This window comes from Balaenoptera borealis, assembly GCF_965194805.1.
Source record: "Balaenoptera borealis genome assembly, chromosome: 17".
Lineage (NCBI taxonomy): Eukaryota > Metazoa > Chordata > Mammalia > Artiodactyla > Balaenopteridae > Balaenoptera > Balaenoptera borealis.
Window position 1 is genome coordinate 74,046,200 of NC_138876.1, and position 6,004 is coordinate 74,052,203.

The 6,004-nt window shown below is 40.5% G+C and overlaps 2 long non-coding RNA genes across 2 annotated transcripts in view; one reads left to right on the forward strand and one right to left on the reverse strand.

The window, feature by feature from the left end:
- Positions 1-5,934, reverse strand: part of LOC309615305 — a 17,176-nt gene extending 11,242 nt beyond the window's left edge. Inside the window, exons 1-2 of the long non-coding RNA XR_014236712.1 lie at positions 5,485-5,934; positions 899-994 (exon numbers count right to left, since the gene is read on the reverse strand). This is a non-coding gene — a long non-coding RNA (uncharacterized lncRNA). The remainder of the gene's footprint in view (positions 1-898; positions 995-5,484) is intronic.
- The window catches only part of LOC309615304, a 167,997-nt gene that overhangs the window by 67,052 nt on the left and 94,941 nt on the right, over positions 1-6,004 (forward strand). The window lies entirely within an intron of this gene.

Genomic DNA, 6,004 nt, shown 5'->3' on the forward strand with positions numbered 1-6,004 from the left:
CCACAACTAGAGAAAAGCCCGCGCACAGCAACTAAGACCCAACGCAGCCAATAAGTAAATAAATTTAAAAAAAAAAAGAATGAATCAGGAAGAAACAGAAAATATGAACAGACCAATTACCAGTAATGAGATTGACTCAGTAATAATAAAACTCCCCCAAAACAAAAGTCCCAGGCCAGGTAGCTTCACAGGTGAATTCTACAAAACATTTAAAGAAGAGTTAGGTCCTTCTAAAATTATTCCAAAAAAATTGGAAGAGGAAGGAACACCTCCAAACTCATTCTATGGTGGATTAAAGGCTCAAATATAAGATCTGAAGCCATAAAACTCCTAGAAGAACATAAGCAGTACCCTCTTTGACACTGGTCTTGGCAATTTTTTTTTTAATCTGTCTCAGGCAAGAGCAACAGAAGAAAAATAAACAAATGGGACTACACCAAACTAAAATCTTTTGTATAGTAAAAGAAGCTATGAACAAAACAAGAAAGCAGCCCACTGAGTGAGAGAAGATATTTGCAAACAATATATCCAATAAGGGACTAATATCCAAAATATATAAAGAACTCATACAAACTCAACATCAAAAAACCAAACAATCCGATTCAAAATGAGCAGAGGACCTGAACAGACATTTTTCCAAAAAAGATATTCTAATGGCCAACAGACACATGAAAAGATTCTCAACATCACAAATTATCAGGGAAATGCAAATCAAAACCACAATGTGATATCACTTCACACCTGTCAGAATGGCTATCATCAAAACAATGACAAATAACAAGTGTTGGCAAGGATGTGGAGAAAAGGGAACTCTCATGCACTGTTGGTAGAATGTAAATTGGCACAGCTACTATGGAAAAATGTATGGAGAGTCCTCAAAAATTTAAAATAGAATTACCTGGGACTTCCCTGGCTGTCCAGTGGTTGGGACTTCACCTCCCAATGCAGGGGGTGTGGGTTCGATCCCTGGTCGGGGAGCTAAGATCCCACATGCCTTGCAGCCAAAAAACCAAAACAGAAACAATATTGTAACTAATTCAATAAAGACTTTAAAAATGGTCCACATCACAAAAAACAAAACAATAAAAAAATAAAATAGAATTACCATGTGATCCAACAATTTTACTTCTGGGCATTTATCCAAATAAAACAAAAATACTTCTTCAAAAAGATATATGCACCTCAATGTCCACTGCAGCATTATTTACAATACCCAACACATGCAAGCAACCTAAGTGTCCTCTGATAGATGAATGGATAAAGAAGATGTGGTATACATATACAATGGAATATTACTCAGCCATAAAAAAGAAATATTGCAATTTGTGACAACATGGATGGATCTAGAGAGTATTATGCTAAGTGAAATAAGTCAGACAGAGAAAGCCAAATACTGTATGATCTCACTTATATGTGGACTCTAAAATACAAAACAAACAAAATGAAAACAGACTCACAGATACAGAAAACAAGCCAATGGTTGTCAGAGGGGAGGGTGGTGGAAGGGCAAAATAGGTGAAGAGGGTTAAGAGGTACAAACCTCCACTTAAGTAAGAAATAAGCCATGCAGATGTCATATACAGCATAAGTAATAATATTGCAATAAATTTGTAGGGAGACAGATGGTTACAAGACTTACTGTGGTGAACATTTTATAATGTATGCAAATGTCAAATAACTATGTAGCACAGCTAAAACTAACATAATATTGTATATCAACTATATTTCAATACAAAATTAAAATAGAAGTCTTTTCTTCTAACTCCCATCTGTGGGTCTCCTATTTTACCCTTCTTTTTAGATTATTACATATTTCTGCTTCTTCGTATTTTTAGTAACATTTTATGTTGGACATTGTGTTTAACTAATAGAGGCTCCAGGTAATACCTCCCATCAAATGATGACTCTTCCTTTCTTTTGTCAGATAGCATGAAAGGCAAGTAAATCCAATCAGGTCTTGAGCTGGGTTGCAGACTTAGGAGGATTCTGTCCATCTCTTGTTCATTCCCATTCTTCAGGATTGGTCCACTTGGGTTTTTGATTGGTATCTTGGATATTTTCTTTTTTCTTAGCCTTGAAAATTCTGCCTTTTGCAAATCTAAACTTAGTTCTTACCCTTTGCAGTTTCAAAATATGGCAAGTGTCTGGAAGTGGAGACCTGTTTTGTGTTTGTTTCAGGCTCCCTCCCCTTCCGATGGGACTTTATCTCCAATGCTCTGCAAGACAACTGAATGTTTCACTCCCTTTCCTACTCAGCCTTCCCAGTCTCTGGTACCATTCCAGAACTCAGCACATGTCACATGTGCTGAGATACAAGCGTGTACTTTATATTTTCCAATATTTTTCCCAGTTCTACACAACTACAAATAGTTCCCCTGATTTTTCTTTTGGGCTAAGTAGTATCTCTGTTTGGGTTAAGATATATCTCTATATTTCTATCCTATCTATGTGTATATGTATAGATATTTACAACTTATATCCCATTTTTGTCCATTTCTGTTCTTGGGCTGTAAACTTCTGGTCTAGATTTGATATGTACACAATATTATCTAACACTTGCTTAAGGATATTTAATTTTAATTTGGAGCTTGGTCTTATGGTTTTGTTTGCTTGTTTGTCTGTTTTCTTGAAGGAGAATTTTCATTAGGTGAAATGTTAACATTCACCTTCTCTGTTTTCTTCTCAGAGTAGTTTTGTGTTGGTTTGATTCTTTTAAAAATAGGCCTTTTGGGGAATTCCCTGGCAGTCCAGTGGTTATGACTCTGTGCTTTCACTGCTGTGGGCCCAGGTTCAATCCCTGGTCAGGGAACTAAGATCCCACAAGCCGCATGGTGTGGCCAAAAAAAAAAAAAAAAAAAAAATAGGCCTTTTGTAGACCCTTCCTAGTTGAAAGGGTTTTATTGTGCCAGTACAGTGAAGTGCAATTCCTCTAACAGACGCTTTTAGTGGTGGCAGTTGTGTGTATGTGGAGGTGAGGTGGGGTTGCTGGCATGACTTCTCTTCATTTTTCCCCTTACCTCCTTTCCCTTCATCGTCATGCTTTTAAAGGACACTACCCCCTTGTCAATGCAGTTGCGTCCCCCTCAGAAGCAATGTTTATCTGAAGCTGCCACCTCTGGCTCCTTCCTGAGAGCCAGTACTATAACCTTCCAAGACCCAGGCTGTGTTCAGTCTTTTGGCACTTAATGTTTGACATTTTCTCTCAGGGTTTGATTTTGCCTATGCTTTGTCTATATCATCCACTACTCTTTCCTCTTTCTCCAAGATTCTCTGAAGCCTTGCATCTTCTACTCTCAGCATCTAGAGTCTTGCAGCAGTGGAGGAAGCCTTCTCCTGCTGGAGTTTGCTACTTACCAATTTTCTGGTAATTTGATGTTTGTGATACCCTCCAACTCCTAGTATCACATGAATCATGTGTAACTTTATTTGTACTCTTTGTACACCTCATGGGTTTTTTTTTTTAAGATGTGTGGACAGATTCTGGTTCAGGTAGTTGACATAATCCTCTGGACCTCAGCATAACTTATCTGTTGTTTCATTTCTTTAAAAATAATTAATTAATTGATTAATTTTTGGTTGCATTGGGTCTTCGTTGCTGCGCACAGGCTTTCCCTAATTGCGGCGAGCAGGGGCTACTCTTTGTTGCAGTGCGTGGGCTTCTCATGGCGGTGGCTTCTCTTGTTGCAGAGCATGGGCTCTAGGTGCGTGGGCTTCGGTAGTTGTGGCTCGCGGGCTCTAGAGTGCAGGCTCAGTAGTTGTGGCATATGGGCTTAGTTGCTCCGTGACATGTGGGATCTTCCAGGACCAGGGGTCGAACCTGTGTCCCCTGCATTGGCAGGCAGATTCTTAACCACTGCACCACCAGGGAAGTCCCTCTTATTTCTTATTAAAAGAAATTTAACTCTGTTCATAAGCAGCTCCAACTTATTAATTTTCATGCATCATAATTATCTATTAATTATACAATTTATTCATTCTTTTATTGATAATGATATAAGTTGCATGTAATAATTCACTATTACAAAAAATGCTACAAAGAACATACTTGTATATATTTATTTGTTCACACATGCAAGCCTTTTTCTAGGGTACATACCTAAGTCTAAAAAGTGTTTGTGTTACAGAATATGTGCATCTTCACCTTTACCAGATATTGCCTAATTGCTCTCAAAAACAGTTGTAATACTTTACAATTCTACCAGCAGTGTTAAGAGAATTCTTATTTCTCTACACCCTTGACTTAAGTTCACATTTTTGTCATTCTGATGGATGTGACATATTATCTTGTCTTTAATCTGCATTTCCCTGATGACTAGTGAAGGTATGATTTGTCTTTTCATATTCTTTTCCAATTTTTCTATTAGGTTGTTTTTCTTCCTTGTTGATTTTAGTTCTTCAGTATGTGCTAGAAATGAACACTTCTGAAATTCTGTATTTTGTAAATATACCTTCCAAGTTTGTGCCTTATCTTTAATTTACTTAGTTACATAGAAGTTTTCAAATTATGACATCATTAAATCTACGATTTTTTTCCACTAAGATGTCTTTTTTTAAAAATGTTTCATAATGTTGTATGAAATCCTTCTGACCACCGAAGTCATGAACATACACTCCTATATTTTCTTATCAAAGTATAATATTTTGCCTTTTACATTTACATCTTTACTCACCTGGAGTTTATTTTTGTATTTTTGCCAGGTAATACTTTAATTTTTTCCTATGTGGAGAGTCAATTTCTCCAGTACCACAAATTCACACGTACAAAGGTTCTGTTCAATCGTGTTTAAAACCAGCTGAGAATGTAGGGCTTTTCTCATCTTTAACCGCACCCATGGAGCTTATCACTCATCATGCCCTTCTACAGCAGCATTATCTTATTGCCAAACCAGACTATATATTGCATTCACTCTTCTTGAAATACGTTCTCTCCACAAGTCCTGTTCTTTTTCCTTACTAAACTGTAAACTTATGAAAACAGACATTGTCCAATTCGTCTTTGCATCCTCCATACTTGGCATTGAGTTGATTTTCAAACACTCTTCAATTTTATTCTGAATTTGACCCTTATAGGTGGGGACGCTCACCTAGTATAAGCCATATCTTTATATTTTGGTTTTCACGCAGAAAGAAAAAGCTGTCTTTCATCTACTTTCCCACCAAAATATGCCTAGTGTTTCTAAATCTCTTTTAAAATTTTAAACAGAAACCTCAAAAAACTTCTAATGACTAGGAACCCAAGTCATCCTTTCTGCCCTGTTTGTAGGACAGTCTGCGCTTGGGGTCAACAGCGAAGTTAGGAGGCACCGTCTGCGGGCCTGGCCTGGCCTTGCCCCTTTGCCGCGATGCCAGCAGTGGGCCGACCCAGTTCGGAGCTGGGGCGATGCGTCCGTGGACGTGTTCGCATCCATCGTCCTTCCCTCGTCTTCCCTTCGTATCGTCCATAAGCCTCGACCCTGAACACAAATGGCAAGATGTGGAAATTACCTCCCAAGTCACCGTCCATCCTTGTATGGAACGCTGGGATGTCAAACTTGGCTGCCAGCCTTCCTAAAGACGATTTTAGCAGCTCCCGACGATTTTAGGTAGGAGCTGCCGATGGCGCAAAGTTCTCAGGCGACTTCTAGAACCTCTCGCCACCTTCCCCTGCTGCCAGGTTACCATTTCGGTCAGGCAGAGACCCTGCGGTTCCCCTTCGACCGCTGGACCAGGCGCCCCAGTTAGTTCTAGGTGACTTAAGGTCACGTCCAGAAAACAACGGAAAGGACAGATTCGAGGACGCGGAGACCGCCCCGTGCCCGCCCGGCACTTCCCCGAGTCTCCGCAGGCGCGGCGGGGCAGGGCGGGGGCGGGGTCGCGGCGGCAACACCGGCGGCAGCACCGGCGGCGCAGTGATTGGGCGAGCGGGGCCTCTGGTACCCTGGAGCCGCCCGGCCCCGCCCCGGGCCCGCCCCGGGCCCGCCCCGGGCCCGCCCCGCGGCAGCCGCGCGCACGCGCCGGGACAGCT